The sequence below is a fragment of the Mirounga leonina genome, unplaced genomic scaffold, assembly GCF_011800145.1.
Source record: "Mirounga leonina isolate KUSES-001 unplaced genomic scaffold, KU_Mleo_1.0 Mir_166, whole genome shotgun sequence".
Lineage (NCBI taxonomy): Eukaryota > Metazoa > Chordata > Mammalia > Carnivora > Phocidae > Mirounga > Mirounga leonina.
This window is the reverse complement of record NW_023270418.1, coordinates 14,569,479-14,594,293: the sequence shown is the minus strand read 5'-3', so window position 1 is coordinate 14,594,293 and position 24,815 is coordinate 14,569,479. Positions and strand designations below refer to the sequence as shown.

General features: G+C 47.7%; 1 protein-coding gene across 1 annotated transcript in view; it reads left to right on the top strand.

The window, feature by feature from the left end:
* Positions 1 to 1,719: 1,719 nt before the first annotated feature.
* The window catches only part of PAMR1 (peptidase domain containing associated with muscle regeneration 1), a 109,065-nt gene continuing 85,969 nt past the window's right edge, over positions 1,720 to 24,815 (top strand). Inside the window, exon 1 of the mRNA XM_035012572.1 lies at positions 1,720 to 1,777. The gene's annotated coding sequence lies outside the window, so the exon portion shown is untranslated. The remainder of the gene's footprint in view (positions 1,778 to 24,815) is intronic.

Here is a 24,815-nt window from a genome sequence, read left to right as displayed (position 1 = left end):
TTCAGACCTCCTCTGTTTGGCTGTGTTTCTCAGACTCTTAGCCATATTACTTCCTGTCTCATGCCCATTTTTCATCACTTGGACTCACTGAACCTCTTGCTCTGGTCTGTGTACTTCCCTTCTTTCTAGTCTGTTTCAGTAGATCTCAACCAAAGAATTGCCATGTACCTGCATTAAGTGGCCAGATAGGTTCCGAGTAATTTGCCGTCCATCACAAATGTGGTTATGAGCTAATAATGATTCAGGTTGAGACATGAGAGTGGGTTCAGGACTATCTGTAAAGTAATATCATTCCTGCATATTCCTATTCATTTATGATTCTTGAGCAGGGACAAGGGGGAAAATGTGCAGTTAAAGCACAAGACATTCCATAATCCAGATGAAACTAGCCCCTTTAGCTATCCTTCAGGATGAGAACGGCCCTGGGCCAGGAATTGAACATTCTCTTTACATGTGGCTACTCTAAGCTCAGGCTGGAGCCAAGGGGGAGGTAACTTAGGGGCATATTGCTACCAGAGGGGCAGAATTTGAAAGGGTGAGGGTTGGGAGTAAAGGGGACAGGAAGTGACATTCTGCATAGTAACAGGAAGGACTTATAAATAGGGAATTGTAGGGAAAAATAAAATATTTTCTGCATAGTAACAGGAAGGACTTATAAATAGGGAATTGTAGGGAAAAATAAAATATTTCTCCTTCTCCTTATAGGATGACTGTACTGCCCTTGAAGTTGATGTTTGTCTTTGGAAAGGTGAGTGGGTGTATTTATGTTCAGTGGTTAAGAGTTGGACAATGAGGAGAAATATGAAGTATGTCTCTATTCTGGAATATTTTGTGGGCCCCAATTAAAATAATTTGTCATGGACAGGTATATTCTTACTGGGCTCATCTACAGAATTAAATCATTTTGCCTCTGACTTGGTATAAACCTGTTAAGTGAAGAATTAAGACAATTGTGCAAATAATGTAGTCTTTGTGAAAAATAATAAGGGGAGACCTCACTCAATGGAGTTGGGAGGCCGGCAGGGGGGTTGCCCATGCCCTACCACTTCTCATCGCCTGTAGACCCAACAGGAAGATAGGGACCTTGCCCTGGATACTACTTTACTACCACCGCGGTTCTTTCCAGGAAGAAAGTCTCTCCTCCTGCCCTGGCAACAGCCCAGCCAATGAGAAACAGTCACAACTCAGCCAATGAAAAGCCACTATACTCCCAACTCCCAGTTTACTCCAATGGGTTTTTTGTTTACAACAGCCCCTCTCGACTTACCCCTTTCCTCTATAAATAAAGAACTTTGTGTGCTTTGTTCTGCAGACATGCCAGTGCTTTTCCCCTAACTTGTCTTGTCTTGGGCTGCAATTATCTGTTGTCCTGAATAAACCCATCTTTTGCTGGTAAAATAACTGGCAGTTTTATTTTTAAGGTTAACATCTTCAAATATAGTTTTCTCTGAAAAAGTCTTCTAAGTAGGGCAAAGGATATTTTTTTTTTTAACATGAATTTTCCCCAAACTGCTTTTGGGTTATGTTAATAAAGCCATTGTCTGTGGGAGGAAATGCCACGGGGAGGGGGGGCAGGGGATGGGGGGTGAGTGGAGATTCTTGTGTAGTGGGAAAAATGATAATCCAACAAATAAAATAGCTGGCTGTCTTTCTGTATTCCAGGGGAGGCACTAATTCCTGTTTTTAATTTCACTGTATTTAAATTCCCCTTTAGAAGTGGGCAACTTTTTCGAAGGAAATCACCTGGAGTCTTGATGGACTTTTCGGATTGAGGAAGGTAAGACCCCCTCCCCCCCTTCCTGGCTGAATTTTGATGGGCAAGTGTGAATTGCTCTGGAGATAAAGACATAAGAATTAGGGTTTGGAAGCTGAAGCAGAATGACGAAGGTATCCAGAGAGAGAAGGACCCAAAGATGAAGGAGACAGGCACACACCCTAGACAGTCCATAAGAGAGAACGACTGATAGGTTTTAGGGGAGAAATGCCAAATATTCGGTTTTTGTTTTTGTTTTTGTTTTTGTTTTTTTTTAAAGATTTTATTTATTTATTTGAGAGCGAGAATGAGAGAGAGAGAGCACATGAGAGGGGGGAGGGTCAGAGGGAGAAGCAGACTCCCTGCCGAGCAGGGAGCCCAATGAGGGACTCGATCCAGGGACTCCAGGATCATGACCTGAGCCGAAGGCAGACGCTTAACGACTGAGTCACCCAGGTGCCCCAAATATTCGTTTTTGACAATGTGTGATTGTGTAGGAAATATAGAGAACAAAGTCAAACAACATAAGAGGACCTATGATAGATCTAAAACGTTGATTCAGGAGCCAGACTGCCTTTTTATAAATCTCAGATCCGACCCTTGCTGGCTGCACGATTCTGGGCAGGTGAGTTCCCTGCCACCCCCATGCTTCCATTTCCCCAACTACAGACCTAGGATGATGATGACCCACTCCTAGGGTTGTTGAGGGGAAGAACTGATTTTTCTCCAACTACTGTATGTGTCAAGGGTCAAGAATAGTGTCTGGCCTCTAATAACACATTATAAGCACCACATGTATGTTATCATTATTAAATATTTCAGAGGCACTTTACTTAACCCCACTTTGGCCACCCTTGCTCTCCCATTTCTGTGACCCCTTTTTCGGCAAAACTCACTGGAGTATTGTTTATCTTCTCTGCCTGTGAGGCTTTTCCTCACATTTTCTCCTGAACTAGTGTTTCTCACGCTTGCTTTTTTCATTATTGTTCCCCCCTCCTCCATGAGTCTTTTTGGACGTTTTTTAAACCGCCTCCTCTCACCCATGACTTGTTGATACCACAGACATCCTGATGTGTAGTTGTTTATGTACTATGTGTTTATCTGTGCTCTGGACATAACAAGAACAAGGCTTTTTCCACCTCCCCAGAATCGATTTTCCCTTCCCGGGGAATGATATCATCCCACTGATATCATTGCATGTCTTAAATCTACCCCAGTCCTTCTTTTGTCTCTGCTACAAAACAGTTCTTGTTCAAGGTCAGATTGCTGACCTCCATGTTGCAGAATCCATGGTTAGTTTTCAGTTCTCATTTTAACAGACCTGTCCCTGGCATCTGCACAGCTGATCCCTCCCTTCTCCTTGATACAGTTTCTTCAGTGGCCTTCTGGAGCATCCCATTCTCTTGGTTTTTCTCCTGTTCACTGGTTGTTCTTGTGATTCCTCTCTTCTTGTCTTCCTCTTGATATGAATGGAGGGCCCTAGGGCTCAGTCCTTGATATTCTTCTCTGTACTCACTCACTTTAAGATTAACTTAAAGCCAGAATTGGCTTTAAGTTAATCTCTGTACCGTTGACTCCCCACTTAATGTCCCAACCAAAAGTCTCTCGTGGACTCCAGGCTAGTATAATAACTGCTTACTTGTTTTCTCTACTTTGGTATTTAATGAACCTCCTCCGTTGACATGTTCAAGATTGAACTTTTGGATTCTTCCCGCAAACTGCTTTATCCAAGGTCTTTCCCCTTCTCTATTTTTCTTACACACCCTAATCCATTAGGAAATTCTGATACCAAAATAAATCCGGAATGTTCCTTAGTATTTACCCAAATGAATTTTAAAAATCTTGTGTTCACCCACAAATGAGCACATGGATGCTTATAGCTGCTTTATTCATAGTGGCCAAAACTTGGAAGCAACCAAGATGTCCTTTAGTAGGCAAATGGATAAATAAACTGTGGTACATCCAGACAATGGAACATTATTCAGCACTAAAAATAAATGAGCTATCAAATCATGAAAAGATATGGAGAAAACATAATGAATATTATGAAGTGAGAGAAGCCAATCTGGAAAGGCCACATACTGTATGATTCCAACAATACAGCATTCTGGAAATTCAAAACTATGGAGACAGTAAAAATATCACTGGTTGCCAGGGGTTGGGGGAGAGAGAGGGATGAGTAGGCAGATCACAGGGGTTTAGGGCAGTGAAACTATGATGTATGATGCTACAGTGGTGGATACGTGTTGTTATATATTTGTCAAAAATGTGTATCATGAGATGTACAAGACCAAGAATGAACCCTAATGTAGACTCTGGGCTTTGAGTGATAATGATGGGTAAGTGCAGGTTCATCAGTGATAACAAGCATACCCATGGGGTATAGGATATTGACAGAGAGGTAGGTCGTACGTGTGTGGGGGCAGAGGGTTGATGGGCACTCTTTGTACTTCTCACTCAGTTTTGCTGTGAACCTAAAACTGCTCTAAAAAATAAAGTGTGTCTAAAAAAAAGACGTCCAGAATCTGCTACCAGGTTGATGGGAGCCAGCATCTCATTCTGTTCTCAATGGCCACAACTGCCTTCTAACTGGGCTCCATGCTATGGCTTGTCTCCCTGTAGTTCATGCCCATCCCAGGCCCCCCCATCCTACTCAGAGAAAACCCAAAGTCCTGATCATGGCTTTTTAGGTCCTTCTTTCTGACCCCTGTCCTCCCCTTCTCCCTCTTGTTCACTCTGCTCCAGCCACACTGGCCCCCTTGCTCTTTCTCTAACACACCATGCGTGCTCCTACCTCGTGGCCTTTGCACTGGCTGTTCCCTGTCCCGCCATGCTCTTCCATGGATCCTCATGACTCTTCACCTCTTGCAAGCCTTTGCTTGAATGCTACCTTCTCACTGAGGCCTTCTTGTCCACCAGTTTAAACTGTAGCTCTCCTGCCCTGCACTCTGAGCTCCCTTACCTGCTCTATTTGCTCTGTTTTTCATAGCACATCATTTTTTTAGTGGGAGGGGGGCAGAGAGAGAGGAAGAGAGAGAATCCAAAGCAGGCTCTGTGCCCAGTGTGGAGCCCAGTGCAGGATCTGATCCCATGACCCTGAGATCATGACCCGAGCCAAAATCAAGAGTAGGACGTTTACTGACTGAGCCACCCAGGGACCCCAACTCATCATTTTTATTATACTAAATCATTGAGATATGTGTGTGTGTGTGTGTGTGTGTGTTTTCTTTGCCTTCCTTGACCAAATAAAAAATCCACAAGGACAGTGATTTCTGTCTTTTTGTTCCCTGATGTATCCCAAGTACCTAGAACAATGCTTAGTGCATATGAGGTGCTCAATCAGAATTTGTTGGATAAGTGGGAGTCTCCCTACCACCCCTGACTCCAGGTCCTCTGTGTAATGTACCTTTCCAGGGGTGTTCTGTGTACATACAAGCACATGAGATTAAAATAATCCAATTCTTATATTTTGCTCTGCTGTAATTCTGTTGCTTACAACCTTCAGTAAAAGTCTTCTACACAAGTTAGCACTACTTGGAGGGGCTGAAGGAATGGGGTGTTCAGTGTGTGGTAAGTGGGACAGAGAGGAGACAAGAATCAAAAGAGATGAGTCATAGGATGGAGAGAAATAATTCAACAAAAACTAAATCAGGGTAAGTTGGCCAGTAGACACACACAGCCCCAAAGAATCCTTGGCGTAGTATGCATGCTGGCTGCCTGTTTATTTACTATTCTTTTTGAATGATAAATGAGAGAGCCACCATCCACCAAGTTTGGGAGGCTTGGTGATATCCACACAGCAGAGGTCTTCGATGAGGATTGAAGGATTGTCCTGATTCTTCGTGTCCTGCTGCCTGTGTCAGTCTCCCTAGGGGCAGGCTCTCAAAGAACTGGTCTGCAGTTTCTGATTTCTTCTTTCTGTGGCTTTTATGAGATGGGGTCTGTTCTGCTGGCTGGGACCAAAGGAGTGGGTGAGGGAGGATGGGAGGTCGTGAGATTGGCTGAAATTCCTCAGGATCCCATCCTGCTGGTCCAGAGACAGGCTCCATCCATTCTCCCCCGCTCACGGATGCGGTGGTTGAAAACCCTGGGATGCAGACTCCTGAGCAGGGCTGGCCTCTTCGGCGGATTTTGCCACAGCGCAAGTCCATTTCCTCCTGGCCTGAGTGCCTGGGATTGCGGGTCTGGAATGTGTATTGTGGTGTCACGTCTGGGCAGCACTAGACAGTGACGGGGAGACACTGCCTGTTATGGCAACAGCTGGAACAATAAACAACTTCTTTCCCCGCCGAGGAAAGTCACGAAGCCGGGCCTCGTGGCAACACCAGGAAGGGAAATAAGTAATACCCGACCGAGCTAGAGCTCGTGTTTGGCCTGATTTTTAACTCCCCAGTCGGAGAGATTAGCTGAGTGCCTTATCGGGCAAGTGGAGGCAATTATATGTCATTCAGAACCTCGTACGCCTTTCTAGAAAGTGTTTTAAACAAAAGTGACTCAGAACGTTGGAATTGGAAAGTCAAAGTTTCCCCTCCCCTGTGTCATCCATCCTCTTCTGGGGTAACCCCTACTCTGTGTTGCTAACGGATGGGGGCTTGGAGTGGGGTGGTTACTGAGTGGGCTAGGCTTGGTGGGCTGCAGTCAGTAGGCGGTAAGGTTCCTCCCCTCCCCCTGACTTTTTTTTTTTTTAAGATTTATTTATTTATTTATTTGAGAGAAAGAGAGACAGAGAAACAGCATGAGAGGGGAGAGGGTCAGAGGGAGAAGCAGGCTCCCCGCCGAGCCGGGAGCCCGATGTGGGACTCGATCCCAGGACTCCGGGATCATGACCTGAGCTGAAGGCAGTCGCTTAACCAACTGAGCCACCCAGGCACCCCCCCTGACTTCTTACTTCAAGTGTACTCTAATGAGATCCCTTCTCAATCTCTTGAAGGCATCTCAGATGGCCTCCTAGCTTTCGGACTGCCAGCAGGTGTTAAAAAGTCCAGCCCAGTAGAAATGAAAACTTGAATCTCATCTTGTTTGGTTTCTGTCCCTACCACCCCCACCACGACACCCGACCCCAGCATAGTGCTGACCTGATGGGGAAGGAGGGATGGCAGTGATATGATCTGTTCTATCAAACTTCTTACACCCCGCTGTGCTCTGTGGCTTTGGGCTCCCTCAGTGTGGGCAAGAGGGAATTAGAGAGGTGCCATCTTATTTGATTGGCACTGTTGTAATCTGTTTGGCAGAGCCCAAATGCTGGCTCTTTGGAGACCCCATGACTCCCACCCCATAGGGAATCTAATCTCCTTTATACCATTTGATGAGTTTATTGCTCCCCAGACTTGAGCCCTACCCCTGGGGTACACCCTGGAGTCTACTTGCCTCCTAGCCCCATTCTCTTCCATAGGGTTCTTTTGGCCCAGTACTGCCCCCAGACTTGAGTAAAAAGGGTACCAGCCCGGCACCCCACTCTTTTGGGGACCCCCCCGCTTGCCCTTCTCTCTCTCTGTAGCTCTTCAGCTGGGTGGGAAATCAGCAGATCCATGAGGATGTTCCTACCTGGAGCTCAGGCAGTTCTTCTAGTACTCATTTGGGTAATGGGACCCTGAAACTCCCTGCCTACAAGGCCTCAGACCTGCTTCCAAGATGTTTGCGGGTTTCTTTCTCAGGTCCATCTGGGCTTCACTGCAGGTGTGTACATCTCGAGGCCCGAGGAATGGCCCAGGGGTGCTGCTTGCTGGGAATGTGGATGGTACTCATGTGTGCGTGTGCTGGAGTGGGAACGTGGTGGCAGGAAATGGAGGGAGCGAACCCCAAGGATCGTGAGAGTCCTCTCTTTGAATCCGGTTTGCCGAGTGATTATGGAATTACAATTGTCAAGGTAGGATGATAGAACATTTTTTTTTTAAAGATTTTATTTATTTATTTGACAGAGAGAGACACAGCGAGAGAGAGAACACAAGCAGGGGAGGTGGGAGAGGGAGAAGCAGGCTTCCTGCTGAGCAAGGAGCCCGATTTGGGGCTCGATCCCAGGACCCCGGGATCATGACCTGAGCCAAAGGCAGACACTTAACAACTGAGCCACCCAGGTGCCCCTAGAACATGTTTTATTTAGCTCAATTCATACTTTAGAAATATTTAGACATAGGGTATGTGGGCCTCCATTTGTACTCTTGGTCTGGGCCCTGGTGATATTAGGGGAGGCTGTGATGCAGCCCGTAGGAAAACTCATGCCTTGGGGACATGCTTGGAGGTACAGGGGGTTCTGCTGCTGCCCTGTCACAGGTAGCTCTGGTCAGCCTCCCACCTTTGTACTTCTCCAGGCTAGAGGTAGGCATTCTGTCTCCCTGTCTGCATCGCTCAAAATTCTGTGGGCTACATTTCAGATTCTTCCAGAACTCTTTGTCGCTCTTCTTAGGTAGCACTGGTGGTGGGCTTGCGAGTTGGTCCCTGGACACATTGGCTGAAGGGTGAGGTGTAACCTTTCCTCCCAGCAGACAAACCAAGATTGCATGGGTGGTTCTCTTGGGGAGCATCTCCCTCGGTCTGAAGGGTGAGGGAGGAGAAATAGAACTGTTCTCTACTCTTGTGAATTCCCAGATTTTTCTCTCTGGCATCTCAGTCTCTTCTTATATGACTTGGAGGTGGGTGAGTGGGATTGAAAGTGGAAGACCTCTTTGGCTACCTCATGGTAAGACCTGTGTGGATGTGTCTAGAACTTCTCCTTCGAATGTGTGGGGCCTTTTCCCCTGGTTGTTCTCAGCTTTGGGCCTTAGTGGAATTCAAAGGCAATTGGAAAGTCCCATCTGGTAATCTGTTACACATACACATCTCCTCATTTATAGTCCTAAACTGGGCTTTTTCATTAGCATGACAGTTGACACATTTCTTGAACAGCTGCATAACATTTTGTATGCTATGTGGGACCCTGCCATAATTTGTGTAACTATTCTTCTATAGATTGTTATTTAGGTGGGTTTTTGATATCATAAGTGATGTTGAAATGAGTAATTCTTTGACATATATCCTTGTGTCCTTAAGTCAGTATTCCCAGAAGTGTGATTGCTGATTCAGAAGGCCCACACATTTTACATTTTAATAGAAAGCCTCCCTTCTGAGGCTCAGAGGTTTTGAATGTGGTGATTGAGTGGAGGGGCTGGGCTCAGGGAGCCCCTGCAAGGGTTGAAATTAGGAGCAATGCAGGTTGGGGGGTGGTTGGCTGACAGCCCATGGGCCAAGGTAGAGCTGAAACAGAGTTCAAAAAATAAGTGTCAGAGTTGGGGAATCACTGTGGGAGGTTATGGGGGTGACCTTCTGGTCAGCGGTGACCTTAATAACAGACAGATTAGAGCAGGGGGAGGAAAAAGACAAAGAATAATGGGAGCTTGGATTTCTGACCCATGTCCAAAATGGGAGGGAGAGGACAAAAGCCAAGCCTGGTGATGGAATTGCTCCCCAAAAGTGACATGTGAATTTCCAGATAAGTAGAACGTTTTGTTATCTTCAGCAGCCTTGACCCTAGGGTAGCATTTTCACATCTTGGCCATTGCGATGCTCTCGAAGCCCATGCCTCTCTGTCATTAGAAAGTCGTGCTTCACCATGTGGATGGTCACCCACCTACAGAAGTTGTCCTGGGGCTGCTGTGTGGTGCTGGGGCCCTGAAAGGATTTGGCTAATTGGAGAAGTGTTGGATAGATGTTCATAACTAGAATGATGGGGAGGTGAATAGTCTCTCTTTCCCCATTCGTGAAATCAAAGGACTGATCTGAATGACCTTTTACATCAGCCAACGCTCATATTCCATTAAATGGGATGTTGAGGCCAGTGAGAGTCATGACCTGTTCTTTTGGGAGGGGTAATCAGTCCCAAGACCAAACAAAGGAAGACAGCAACTTCTCTCCAAATTCCTCAGGCTTCTTCCAGGATGTCCCTGACCTTGGGCAAGTTACTTTCTCTCCCTGGGACTGTTTTCCCATCTGAAAAATGGGGTGGAGTCTGTGGGGGTGATTTGCTCTTCCTGCTCTGACTTCGTGACAAATACAATATGTGAAAACCCGAGTTCGCAGGAGAAGCGGGGTTCTGTTGCAGTGCAATCAGGGTGTCACTGAGTTGGGGGTTAACCGAGTAGTCTTTATGTGCCGTACAGTGCTCAAGGACCTTAACGTCTTCCTCGTCACTCCCATGGGAAGATAAGGATGTCCGGGGGGAGGGGGGCACTTCACTGCCTGGAACCCCTCCATACCCCAATCCTAGCACATCTCTGATTTCTCGCTGGTGGCCTCTCCCTGTTTGCTTCACCCTTTCAAATAAATCCATGCTGACCCCTTAGCTTTGTAGGGGCACCTGGGCGGCTCAGTCGGTTAAGCGTCTGCCTTTGGCTCAGGTCATGATCCCGGGGTCCTGGGATCGAGCCCCGCATCGGGCTCCCTGCTCGGCTGGAAGCCTGCTTCTCCCTCTCCCACTCCCCCTGCTTGTGTTCTCTCTCTCGCTGTGTCTCTCTCTGTCAAATCCATAAAATCTTAAAAAATAATAAAAATGAAATTCGGCTTTGCTGTATATCATGGAGTCCCCCATTCTTTCTAAAGCCGCACACCGAAGCTCATGGGTAAATCCTAACCAGTCTGGCACAGGCTCAGAGTCCCGGGTGTCCCCTGGGAAGAGATACTGGACAGTTATTGCCACAGCATAGCACTTTGTTTCACTGTTTGACCAAACTTTGGAGGGTGGCAGATGAGGGTCAAATGACCATTAGCTCCGAGGGACTGAGGATTCCGTGAGAACGCCCTGTGAGTATTGGCGTCCCCAGTGCTGGGGTTTAGTAGAGGTCCTGGGCCATCTTGGAGAATTCATTTGCTACATGTTTTACTAAGATGTGAGGAGTTTGGCAACCAAATATACATTGTTAGCAGCCAGCAGGGCCTTAGAGCTGGACAGGGGCTGGCCGAGGTCCTAGCTGACGTTCTGGTCCAGTCTTGGGCTATTTTTCCTTCAAGTTCTCCCAGTGTTTGCAGATCTAGGATATTCTTATCAATAATAATAATAATAATAACAACAACAATAATAATAATAATAATAATAATAATAATAATAATAATAAGGTTGCACTGTGCAGGACCTTATATGGCGGGTGGGGGTAGTCAAAATGATGGAACAGAACCCGGAGCCTATTCTTCCTTACGCCAGGCAGCCCCTCCTAATTCAGCAATCAGGAACGGATGCAAATTATTGAGGCAAGTGTTCTGTTGGCTAATTAGCTTCTACAGAATGGCTAGCCCAGTGTTCAGCTGATACCACTCTCCACTCTGACCAGGCCTTTATTGCCTCTGCTTTATGAGGGCACATCCGGGAGAGAAAAATCAGTCTACCAACCCAGAGAGACAGTGTGGGAGAGAAGCTTCCATGCAGCATAGAGAATTTTCTAGCAGAACTTTCTCATTCATGGAAACCACCCTGGGCTGCGGGCTCCTTGAGGGCAGGTCCCATGTTTTAGTCACTGTTGCTTCCAGTGCATGTTGAGTGGCCACATCTGGAACCCAGGGCTTCCCCCAGTGTCCATGGTGGATGCTCCCAGGGCCAGGGTGCCTTCTTTGATGAGTAAAGCCCTATAGTGAGTGCCCCACAGTTTGGCACATACTGTCTTATGCTGTTGTGTTCTAAATCCCATCCTATTTCTTACTTTTTTCATTTAACATGGTTTTTGAGACCTAGCCCTATTCCTACCTGTAAACTATGATCTTTTTGATGACTATATAATACTTCATTATATATTTATACCAAATTCTCTAAAGAGGGATATGTCGGTTGCCTCCAACAATGATCTCCAATTCCTAGCCACCACCTTGTTCAAAGTATATCCTTGTACTTATTTTCTTCTGAAATGCAATCTTTTTTCGTGTTTACTCAGATAGTCTCAAGCATTAATTCATTGCTTTCTTAACTAGTATGTAAGTTCCCCTTGATCAGATAATCATAGTATCTGCCTTTTAGGGTGATTGTGGTTAGGGATGAAGTCATGTGTATGAAGTGCTTAGCACATTATCTGGCAAGCAAAAAATTCTCAATAGATGGTACAAGCCCTCCAGAGCCTAGAATACATTAGGACTTTAATAAATACCAATTATAATAATCACTGTTTAATTCCCTCTGGTGATCTGGGGTCTCCTTCCTCATAAAACTAGGTCTCAGAACACTTGAAACATGAGTTATTCAGGAGATAGTAATTATGGTAGTCCCCATTAGTCCTCCCAAGTTATTCCCCTTTTGCAGATGATAAAACTGAAACTCAGAGAGGTTATGCATCTTGCTTATGGTCATTCAGCATCATTAGCTGCAGAATTGGGGCTCAAACCCTAGTCGAGCTCCAAAGCTTTTATTTTTAGCTACTCTGCTATATTGCCACTCCTGGGAAAGTGTGCTTAGATTATTACTATTTTAGTAACAATAGCTTTTATTTTCTCCCTGTGTGCATAGCCAAGAATTTAAGATTCAGTTAATGTTTATGAAGACCTAACGTGTGCCAGGCCCTGCCAGGACCGTTTTTAGGGCCCATTCCTGTAAATTCCTGAAAGATGCTCCCTCTGGGCAGATACAGCTGTGGGCCCATGGCGTGGTCAGTAGAAGCTGGGCTGGATTCTGGCCCCTGCCTGTCCCCTCACCTGGGCACCTGCATGCAGTATGCACACTGCCCAAGTGCCTGCTATGTCCCGGGGCACTAACCTGCCTCCCCACGCCAGTCATATGGGGCAAGTGCAGTTTCACTGGACAGATGGAGAGAGCAAGCTTCGGAATTGTGACGTTTCTATGACCACGTGGTCTCAAGTCGGAGTCCTTTGACTTCAAATCCAGAGATTGATTACATGTAAAGCAGAGTGATCCAGGAGGGTCACACTGTAGGAAGGGAAAAGAAGTGCAGGAATCCCTGGGCAGAACCTGCCAGGTTTGACCACTGGTGCTCGGGTGACCCTCGTGCTTTGCCGTGGCTTGACGAGTGATGGATACGGTCCTCCATCGGAAGCCCAGAGGAGACAAGGTTCCCGGTGGGCTGAAACCCCCAGGGTGCAGGATCACCAGCGAGCTGAGGGCTGTGGAATGTGAGTGCCTGGAGGACGTTATAAGCTCCTGGAATAGGCCTCAGGCTTCAGCGCACACTGCTTCTTACTCACAGTGGAGTAGTAAATGTACTTACATTTGCAGAGGGGCGCATGCTCAGCCAAGGCTGGAAAGATCCTTCCAGTGGCCGAGTGGAGTGGGATAGGCTGTTAGGGAGCAAGGTCAAGAGGCTGGCCCCCGGAGAAACTGGAGGCCTCCTCATCTTCCTTGTCCTTCTGTGACTTTTCTAGTCCTTTGAAGACTGTGTTTATGATCTCTCTGAAGATGCTTCAGTGTCCCCAAGTCAAACCAGGACCTCTAATTTTAGAATGTTCTACAAAATCATTACCTCAAGGAGATATCTGCCCTCCCACATTCGTAGGAGCGTTATTCAAAGTAGCCAAGGTTCAGAGACAATCTGAGTGTCCTCTTGACAGATGAATGGATAAAGAAGATGTGAGATATATAATGGACTATTTATTATGTGACTTTAAAAAGGAAGGAAATTCTGTCATTTGCGACAATATTGGTGAACCTGGAAGGCATTATCCTAAGTGAAATAAGCCAGACAGAAAGACAAATAATGCATGGTATCATTTATATGTGGAATCTTAAAAACAAAATTGTTGAACTCATAGAAAGGGGCCAGGGGGTGGGAGAAACAGGGAGGAGTTGGTAGAAGGGGACAAACTTTCAGTTACAAGATGAATAAGGTCTGAGGGTCTGGTGTATAACATGGTGACCATAGTTAATAAGGCTGTGCTATATAATTGAAATTTGCTAAGAGAGTAGAACTTAGGTGTTCTCTCTCTCACACACACAAAGATAAAATGTGAGGTGATAGATGTGTTAATTAACTCTGGGGCAGTCCTTTCTCAGTGTCTATGTATATCAAATCATCGTGTTGTACACTTCAAATATCCACAATATTATTTGTCAGTTATACCTCAGTAAAGCTGGGGGTGGGGGACAAAGATTGTTCTAAAGGACAAAAAGATGTTTCTGCCAGTGAAGGAGATGTATATTGGGGGGGGTGGCATTCTCAAGTTATTCTTTGTAGGTGTTCTTTCCCCCCAAAGCTGGGGACATTTTTCCCTGTGCCAGATGCTGGAAATACCATAGTAATATTTCCTGCTTCGATGGAGTTTATATCTAAAGGGAGGCTGATTAATAAACAAGCATTTCTAATCCAGTATAAGAGCTAAAAGAGGCACAGTACTGGGAGAATCACAGAGGGCTTCCTGGAGGAAGCAGTATCTAACCTGAGCCCTGAAGGATGAGTAAAAAGCAGAATGGGGAGAGGGCTTCACGGAGAAGACAGAGTCTGTGCAAAGGCCCAGGTCAAGTCAAAGCCAGCATGCGTTTGCATTTCTTTTGGTGCAGTAGGGGGCTTGCAAGGAATGTGAACACGGATTAACCTGCTCTGCGGTTGAGAAAGACCACTTTAGCCCCCTGAGAAGGGAATGGGGGTGGAACAGAGGCTTCATCCAGGGAGGGCCCATAGGAGACTGTCCAGATGTGGGATTACTTAAGGAAACCTAGACACACAAGTCTCATTGTCCATGAGGAGAGAAGCCTTCCGCCCCCGGGTGTTACCTCAGGATTCTCTGATTCTCTGAGGCCCGGGAGGCTGGGAGAGGCCACAGTTCTGGTGCTCCTGGCTCCCAGACGAATGCCCGGCTCCAAAGCTCCCCGCCATCCCCTTCCCTTCCAGGAACCAGGGCCTCCCCCCTGCAGCTGATCTCCCCGCACCGCCATGGCTTCCAGACCTGTCATGCATATTTCTTCCTGTACCCTTTTGTTTCCCTTCTGACTCTCCTCTGATCTTCTCTTGACCTCCCGGGGCCAACACTGAGATAAATCTGTTGGCTTCTTGGCAGGGGAGCCCAGGACGTTTCCAGCGCTGGCCTGACACTTTCCCTTAACTCAGCGTGGCTAAGGCAGCCGCTTCTCTCTGGCCTGGGACCCAGCGGAGGAGTAGCGAAGGAGCTCCGGTTGCTGGAGGGTCTTGCTGTAAACTTTGAAGAAAGGAAGAGCACCTGATTTGGGTCTCCTCCCTGAGCAGTGGTCTGTCCTGTCTCAGTGGTTCTCAACCGTGGCTGCAAGATAGAATCAGCTTCTGGGGCCTTTTTAAAAAAAAAAAAAAAAAGCCTGGTTCCCCACCTCTGAGATTCTGATTGTATTAGCACGGGAAGAGTCCAGACATCTGTAGTTTTAAAACTGCCCAGGTGGATATCAGAGAAGACAGCTCTCTTAGCATCGCATCTCAGAGACACTAGGCAGAATGTCAGCTCTGACAGTTTTTTTGCTGGGCTTACCTTGGACAAATCATAGCCTCTTTGAGCCTTATCAGTTTTCTCCTCTGTATGGGGAAGTTAATAGAACCTACCCTGAAGATGGTTATGAATCTGCCCAAGTCAAGCATTTATGATGCTTGGCACAGAGTTAGTGCCCACCTATGAGCACTGACTGGTTATTTTTCTTTTTCTTTTTTTTTTTTTTTTAAGATTTTATTTATTTGAGACAGAATGAGAGAGACAGAGAGAACATGAGAGGGGGGAGGGCCAGAGGGAGAAGCAGGCTCCCCGCCGAGCAGAGAGCCCGATGCGGGACTCGATCCTAGGACTCCAGGATCATGACCTGAGCCGAAGGCAGTCGCTTAACCAACTGAGCCACCCAGGTGCCCGACTGGTTATTTTTCTTATCATTAAGCCTTCCAGTTATGCATTGCCCTTGCCTTCCGGTTCTTTCTTCGTGCTCAGCCACTTCAGTGTGAGTTAGATGATCAGCTAGCTGTCTAACTAACACTTGCTTGTGAGAGGAGATGTACAAAAGCAAGGAGAAAAGTACAGGGTGAAAATTCTTGCAAAATCACTAAATAGAAAAGTTTATCTCTAGAGCCTGTAGCCCCATTTCCTGTCCCTGTGCCCTCAGGTTTTAGACAGGATTTGAGTCCAACGGAGGTCCGAGTACCAAGTATGAAGTACTTCAGTACCAAAGGACCAAGCATGCATCCCCAAGGAAGATGGGGAGAGAATTCTTCTGGGAATTTTTCCTTTAATACGTGGTTTCAATGCCATTATAAAATAAGGCTCTCCATAGCTTTCCTGCCAGAGGTATGTCCATTGGTCTCTAGATGATTATGTACGTTCTGGTGGCCTGTGTGGTCTTTTTCTATGGGTGGACACAGTCCCCTCCCACTTCCATCTTCCTTCGGGTGTGTTGGGTATGATCAAGGCAGCTCATGCCGTCTAGCGTGGTGGGGTGAGGAGTGAGCCCTCCTGGGCAAGGTAGCTCTGCAAAGAACTCTGTCCCCTTACTCCAGTATCACAGATATGTTTTGCTGGGCACAGCAGAAACGTCAGTGGTGGAGAGAAAGGTCAGTAAAACTCATCACCCCTACAGGAAAAAGAGCTCACAACACACTTTTCATAATGAGAAGAGCGATATGTCGCGCTCAAAATATTTGAGCCTCAGGGATAGGCAGTGGTGTTCTGGAACAGCTGAAACTGAGCTCCAGAGATTGGCTCAGAGAACCAAGTGACAGCTGATGGGAGAAGCCCACTCGTCCCAGCAGTTGTGATAGAACTCTAACCCAGACATATTGGGTTGCCTTTCCATAGAGACTGGGCTCTCCATGAAGACAGAAAACAAACAATGCTTTCAAATACAAGCCCTAAATGGATTAAACTAAAGAGTCTAACAGCAGCTCAGTTTCTGAAAGTGAAGCTATTTCAAGAAGCAGCACATTATCCCAAAGAATTTTTAAATGCTGTGACTGCATCTGGATGTCCTATGCATCGAATCACTAGAATTCAGCAAACAGGAGGTGTCCCAGTGAGTGTCTGTGTCTTCTGCTTTACCACAAATGCCTCACAGGGGCAGACCTTCCAAATTGCAGGCATGGATTTAATGTCCTGGAGAACTGAACGACCAATTCACTACGTAAAGAAGCTCTAATGCAAAATTAAAAACTATCAAAGCTTGGTATTGATCATTAGCAATTATAAAAGAATTATTATGCCTTCAACATTAATTTTTATTGTTTCCATTAGACTTTATTTAACAATGGTTAATTATTTCTGCTGAGCCAACCTGGCAATACAGTTAGTGAAATAAAATAGGTCAAGTGCACAGAATCAGACATTTAAATATATAGACAGGGGGGGCGCCTGGCTGGCTTAGTCAGAAGGGCGTGCGGCTCTTGATCTTGGGGTCATGGGTTCCAGCCCCATGTTGGGTATAGAAATTACTAAAATAATAATAATAGTAATCAACTTTCAAAAAAAATAAATGAATAAATAAATACATAGACAAGAAATGATGGTTTTCACTTTATTATGAGAAAATTATTATTTTTCCAAAAGATAAAAAAAAGCATTTTGGAAAAAATTTTTTCAAAAAAGGAATAGGGGCACCTGGGTGGCTCAGTCGGTTAAGCGTCTGACTCTTGGTTTCGGCTCAGGTCATGATCTAAGGGTTCTGGGATCGAGCCCCACATTGGGCTCTGTGCTCAGCGTGGAGTCTACTTGAGATTCTCTTTCTCTCTCTGCTCCTCCTGCTTGTGCTCGCTCGCTCTCTCTTTAATATAAAATATTTAAAAAAAAAACAAAAAAGGAATAAAAATGGTACTAATCTAACGGCTAGTCTGTTGGTCTAGGAATCCCAGTATCCACGAGTTCAGGTCTAGATATGCACTGATACCATCATTTTGATTGGCTTTGCCATGTCTTAAAGGATCAATAGTATCAGCAACAACTACAACTATTATTATAAATGTTAATATTCGTAGCAACAGTGGTCACCACGGTAATTGGCATCATTTATTTCTGCTTGTCCAGGATCCCAGCCTCACACTTCTGATAATATCTAGGTTTTCCTTTGAATTATTACCCCTCCCGGCTGGATTTGGTCTTGGATGGGATGTGAAGATGTAAACCCTCCTCACTCTGAGATGATGGGGCTGACTCACGCTGACAACACTTTGAGGATAGCATCATTCGTTCCTCGCACTTCCCCGGGGGCTCCCCTGACTCCTTCCTGCTTCCTTCCAAAGCTTGATCGTTCTCCTTGTCCTTTCGTTCTGCTATCTTGGAGCTATCCATTACGTTTTCTGTTCTTTTTCCCCAGAGGTGATTTGCTTTGCTTAGTGATCAAAGAACTCTACATACTACGTGGGAAGTCATATTAGTGAAAGTAACTCTGATTGTCACTGTGATCGTTTTCAGTCATAGTGGCAATAACCTCCACTTACTGTGTGCTGGGCACTGTTCTAAGTAGCATTTCCTTATGCCCTCATGACACGCCTACGAGGTGGCAGATACACACCACTGTCATCCCCTTTTGCAGACAAGGAAACTGGCTTGAAGAGATCCTGGTGGTTTGCCCATGGCTAGCCAACGGTGCTGGCAGACGTGGCCTCTCCAGCTGTGGTTCTGACACCCTTGGTCGCTAGCCTGCTTTGCTACGGAAGGACTCGGACGGAAGTGCCCGGCAATGTGCTAATCGCCTTATTGGTAGCAATCACCTCTTGAATTTTCACAGAAATAATCCTGATGTCTCCATGTGAGTTCTGTGTGCAGTTCTACAGGCGAGGAAACGGGCTCGGGTGGGTTACGTGCTTTGTGCGGGGTCGCGCAGCTACTCACATTTCAGAGCAGAGCCACTGAACGAGAAAGGTCTGAGCCCATCGGGAGAAGGATGAAGACCTAAGGATGAAGCCCAGACCTAACCTCACCCTCACTCCCTCTTAGCAGAACAAAAGAACCTTTAAAAGATGTGGAGAACGAGGCTGCCTTTGCAGGAGTCCCAGGAGGCTTCAGCGGAAAGGGAAAACTTCCTTGCATTGAGATTACTTTGAAACCCTCATTTCTAGGCCAGTTTTTTTTTTTTTCCTTTTCCTTTTCTTTTCTTTCCGTCTTCTTCTTCTTTTTTTCTTTTTGTTTTCTTTCTTCTTTGAGAATTCCAGGCCTGATTAGATCATGCTCTGGACTCAAGTCAGCCAAGGGCCATGGTTTCAATCACTGTGATCCTGATGACCTCACAAGAACATCTTAAAAGGACAAATCTGTTTGTTTTACACTGAGATCATGGAAAATAAAGCAACCCCTGCTCCTCTCCAGGAGACCTTGCTTGCCAAGGTGGTTTTCATAACATACTTTTACAGTTGATTTATCTCCTCTGAAAAATGAGACTTAAAAACTAAAAAATAAAGAAGCCTTCGGTAGTTCTTGTGCCAGAAGCAATGGGGAAAGCCAAGAGCGTCTTCATAGAGCCTGTTACCAGAATTGGCAGGTTGTTGTGCTTCTAGACACGGGAACAAAGACCCCAAATTCCGTTGAGTCTGGGGAAACCGTCAGCGGCTGCATTTCCAGGGGAGTGGATGACGTGGAGAGCAGCTGTGTGGTTGCTTGTTGGCTTCTACCACCGACACCAAATCTCACGGGCATTTTTGCTGCCCCCCCGCCCCCCGCCCCAGACTCCAAGGCAAGTGGGGTTGGAAACTTGACAGTTGTAACCAGGAGATAGATAGGGTCATTTTGAGAGGATTGTCTGGCTGGGATGATTTTCGAGGGGATGCGGATGGGGGCGGTGTGGGGAGCAATCAAGGTGATGGCAGAAGGACGAGCGGTTTCTGACTCGGCTTTTATAGCAGCTATTTCGAGGCCCAGACAACATTTTCACGACTTTCAGAAGCATGAAAGGATGGGATTGCCATTGACTTAATGTCTCTGTGCCTCACTTTCTTTTCTGTAAAATGGGGGTAATCTAGCACCCCACTCAGGCCAGCTAGGAGGATTACATGAGGTAACAATGCATGCATAGTGCCCGCCATAGGGTGAGTGCCCAGTGAATGGTAGGCCCTTACCCTTGCCCCCTCCCACCTGCTTCTGAGCTGAATCACTCTGTGTTCCCACTACAGCCACTGGTCTGCCTTTATTCAGGGGCTGTGACCTACTTTGATCACCTCCACATCTCCTGTGCCAATACCCTATTGCTCAGTCGTTCCCTCCATTTTATAGGTGGAGAAAGAAACTTACGCCCAGAGAGGTTGAGTGACTTGTTCAAAGCCATGCAGTTAGTAAATCTAACTCTATTGCTATGCTTATGTATTAGTTACCTGTTGCTGCGTAACAAATGACCCCAAAACATGGCATCTTAAGGCAACAAGCATGTTGCTTGTGCATGACACATTTTCTGAGGATTACGGATCTGGGAGCAGCTGAGGTGTATGGTTCTGGCTCGGGGCCTCCCATGAGGTTACAGCTGTGGTGCAGACCAGGCCTGCCGTCAACCAGACGCTTGGCTGGCCTGGGGAATCTGCCTGCCCCTCACTTATGTGGCTTTTGGCCAGAGGCCTCTGAGTTCCTTGCCCTGGTGAGGTTCCCCACAGGGTGGCTCATGACTTCCCCCAGAACGAGTGATCCAGGAGAGAATGCCGACAGCAGAGTCTTTTGTAACCTGACCTCAGAAGTGATATAGCGTCACTCGTCCTGTGTGTGGTAGGTCACACTGACCAAAGCAGGTGCACGGGAAGAGGGGACTACATGTGCACAGGCGTGACTGCCTGGGCGTGGGGGTCCGTGGACACCATGTTGGAACCTCACCACAACCTCCCACTGGCTGCTATCTACAACAAGGACAGAAGGCCTTCACATGGTTCACGGGGAGCCGTGTACCTCCCCGGCCTCACTGGCTCTTGCTCTCTGGGCTCCAGTTCCCACTGGCCTCGCTCCTCACACGTCCCCTGTCCCTGCCCAGCCTGCCCTGGCCAGTGTTGCCCTTTCCACCTAGAACCCATCTCAGCGGTTCCTCTCCCTCCTTTATAGCTCAGCCAGCATGCCTCCAGGAAGCCCTCCCAGATACCCCAGACTAGGTCTGGTCTTTTGGTCACGTGCACTGTATTGGTAATAATCGAGTCACAAATCGAGTCATTCATTAATTGATACTTGCTGGAGCGGATGGTCTGCCGGGCCCTCTGTGGGTGGCCAGCAGGGACCACAGACCACGAAGTCAGGCCGACATTCCAGGTTTCCTCACTCAGAATCCTGGGGCCATAGTCTTCAGAACCACTTTTTAATCCCTCTCCCTAGCAGGAGAAAAAGAGCCGTTTTGTACCTTGTCCTCATACAAGGCTGGTTTCATTAGTTCTAAAAATAGAACCATGCTGATTTTCCAGAATGAGCATCTAGCCTATATTTTTGCTTCCAGGCCCCCTGTGTGAACCACAAGAAAGCCCTTTTTCTTTACAGGATGCTATTTCATTCCCTCACCAATTTGATTCTTATTTGTCAGCAAGTACAGAGTTTTAGAAGTCACCCGTGCTCCTCTTTGTCACAGGTTTTCTTGAGATCAAGTCCTGCCTCTAGAATACATTCAGGGGAGAGTTGGAGAAGAGAATTCTCTGTTTTTAGCCAATCTTGCGGTTTGGCCCACTGGATGAGCCACTTGGAGCAGAGCTTTTCGTCCCTTCCTAACTTAGAACATGCACGCTCACACACACACTCAACACACACGCTCACACACATTCTCACTGACCACTCGCTCTCACCCAGACATGTTCATGCACACTCACAGACTCACCCATACCCACACACACACTTTTACTCACACTTATACAACCAGTTGCAAACACTCTCACTGGCCACTCACTCACAAACTCACACACTCTCACCCATACACACATACACACCCCCATACCCACATACACACCCACATATACTCACTCACGCTCACACACGCTCTGACACTCACACTCCTACCCATACACTCATTTACTCTCTCACTCATACATACATAGTCACACCTACCCACACACTCACTTTTATACACACTCTCATACACACTTTCACTCATACACACTCATACACACAGACTCACATACACACCCATACACTGCCTTTTACTCACACATACACACTCACATTCTCACACACCCATTCTCACACATACCCTTACCGTCACACACATTCACACTCCTTTGATTTATTTGCTAAGATGGTGTGAATGGAAATCACAGAATCAGAGAGATATGTGGACGTGTACATTTTGGGGTGGGGGGCAATGGGGATGTGTCGGCTGAGCCTAACACAGATTTCAGACTTGTCTGTAGGTGTGGTGGGGAGACTACCAGGAGGTGATCTGCAGAAAGGCTCTCCCACCCCTCGCTGGAGGAAGAGGAGATGAATGGGAGGACGCCATGTAGTCAGACACAGACTATGTCTGGGTCCTGTAGAAAGGAAGCTTCCAAGGAAAAGAATGAGGAACTGTTTTTACAATAGACTCTGTGACCCTCAGGGTCCCTGACCCCCAGGGCCTTTTGGAGGTCTGGGTGACCCCGTGTAACTCTGAGTGGGGGAGGGACCAGTCAGCTCCCTTCAGAGAGGCCTGGAACCCGTCGGCACTTGGAGGGCCGGCAGCTGTGGGAACAGTGGCAGGTTGCCCCCTTGTGTGGACATTGGCATTGAACTAGCATCAACAGCAGCTCAGAGGCCACCTCGTGTGCTCTCAGGGGGCTTTTGATGTGGGTAGCGAAGGTGAGTGGCGGGGGGAGGAAGGAAAAACCCAACCGCTGTGACTGGATGCATTGTGTGTCTGTGCTTATCGCTTGGTGCGGGAGCCCCTGGAAGACACGTCCGGGGGCACTAGGGGACACGAGGCTGTGATCTTGTGGGCTGATGTCCTTTCTCTAGGGTCCTGTGGAGCGAGGAGCTGGGGATGTGGGGCAACGGCTGTAATAGGGGACCTGCTTCTAGCCCCAGAGCAGAGAGGCTTGAGAAACTCCCATTTGTGTAGAATAAATCCCCGAAGCTAGAGGCTAAAATAGACCTAGAGGTCATCCAGTCCCACCCCTCACGAAGCGATGAGGAAGGGGAGCCCAGGAGACAGGCGTGTTGTGGAGATCTGGGTTCGAGCCTCACTGTCTCTTGCTGCCTGAGGGAGTGTGGGGAGCTTCTGTTTACCACTGTTTCTTCCTCAAGACCACTGACACTTGAGGGGTGGGCTGATGCCAGGAGGCAAGCAGGCCTCTGGGCTGGGGCCTCCGTGTTGTGTGACTGGAGGGACAGAAGAAAGCCAGCACGCCCGAGTCGTCTCCCCTGATGGCATGCACTGGACTCGGGAAGGCCTGCCCTCAGGGTCATTCCTGTGGTCTCAAGGCTTGTGCTGACTTAGAGGAAGTGGGCCCTGGGAGTCAGCACAGCAGAGGGGTCAGAGAAGGGAGTGGAAGGTCCACAGCAGCAGCAGCGGAAATGGCAGGCCTGGGGGAGGCCAGGGAGGGGAGGTCCATGGAGAAAGGTGAGCAGGTGTAAAACGGCGATGGGGTGGGCCGTTTCCCACGCTCCTCCAGGCAGGGTTCCCGGAGTCTCAGAGGGCCTGATGTGCATTGGCCACGTGCTGAAAAATCCCCTTTGCCTAGATAAGTGACCTCCCAGTCTGGCCTCACGGTTGCGTTCCCGAGCCTTGCTCTGCTGCAGACAGAGGGAGAGGGGAGAAGAGGAGAGGGGGCAACAGAAGGGAAGAAAGGGAGAAGAGAGATGGAGAGGAAGGGGAGGAGGAGAGGAGAGGAAGGGGAGATGTACGAGGAGACACACAGAGAAAGGGAAGGCATGAGCCATTAATTGCTTCCAGAGTGTAAGGAACCACAGACACCCGCTTTCGAGACCTTTGGGGGCCACTGTTTAACAGCATCCAGAGCCGCCCGGCTGCAGGTGGGCCTCTCACCTGACCCCCATTACAGCTCCTGGCCTCTGGAAACCGGCATGATTTATGGGTCCCTCTGGGCTCGTGGCCAGACAGCCGCCCCTCACCCATCGTGTCCTAGCTGACCCCGAGTTGCCCTTCTTTGTTGCACGTGGCCCAGCAGGTGGATTTGAATTTCTAATGACTTCAGACACCTGTGTTTCCCTGAGGTGCTTGCCCTGGTGATGGAGACCAGACCTGGGCTGTACCCAAGAGGAAGAGCAGAGTGGAGGAAATAGGAGAGACAGACCTGTTGGAGGCATGAAATATCGTGGAAAGTGTGGACCTTGTTTGATTTCATTAACTGTTTACATTTCCCTGGCTGCATTTCACGGGTCACCTGCCCAGACACACAGTTGGAAACACAAACCTTAAATGAGATCAGATTTTCCAATGAAATATGATAAGAAAAAAAAAAGGGCCTGGAGCCAAATCACAGGTAAATGGGCCCAGTCCACCCAGGGGGACATCCTTGAGGAGCTCGGTGTCCATGTAGCCCTGGTCCAGCCTGACTTACGCCTGTCCTGAGGCTCTGGGAGGCCCACTGTGAAGGAGAAGGGGTAAAGCGGTTTTGCAGAGCCCCTGGGAGGCATGCATGGACTTGGATTTATGGTGAGCCCCCAGCAGGTCCCTCCCAACCTCTAACTCCCTTGGAGAATAGCCCGCTTTCCCTGATTATAATTCTGGTGCAGCTGATGGACACCCAGGATTGGAAGTTTAGGGCTCATGGTCCAGCCAGCAGCGCAGAGGGAAGAGAAGACTTCGTTACTAAATTCCTCAAGATGCAGCAGGATCCGTGCCGTGCACCTCCAAGCTGCTTAGCAAAGAACAACCCCTTCATTTGCAGGAAGCATGGTTTGAAATCCCTCTCAGTCAAGTCCGGCTGAGGTCGTGGTTACAGCTCTCAAGGGTCAGCCGCCCACCTGCTCCTGCCACAGGGGAAAGGTGGTCCCTGCTGAACGCTTCTTGACTCTCCTTCACAGCCCTTGACAGAACTTGTCGCTCTGTCAGTAGTCTCGCCAAGTCTGTGACCTTAGTGGAGGCAACTTCTCCTCTAAGTCCTTACTCCTCAGACTTAGTACCTCAGATACTCAGCATCATTGGGATCACCGGCACGATGTGGGTCCTTGTTAGAAATGCAGAATCTCAGGTCCCTGTCCCACCCCTGCTGGATCAGAAGAGCCCCGTATCAGGTGCTCAACGCGGGGGCTTGTGAGCTAAGAGGCTGGACACCAGGAGGTGGCAGTA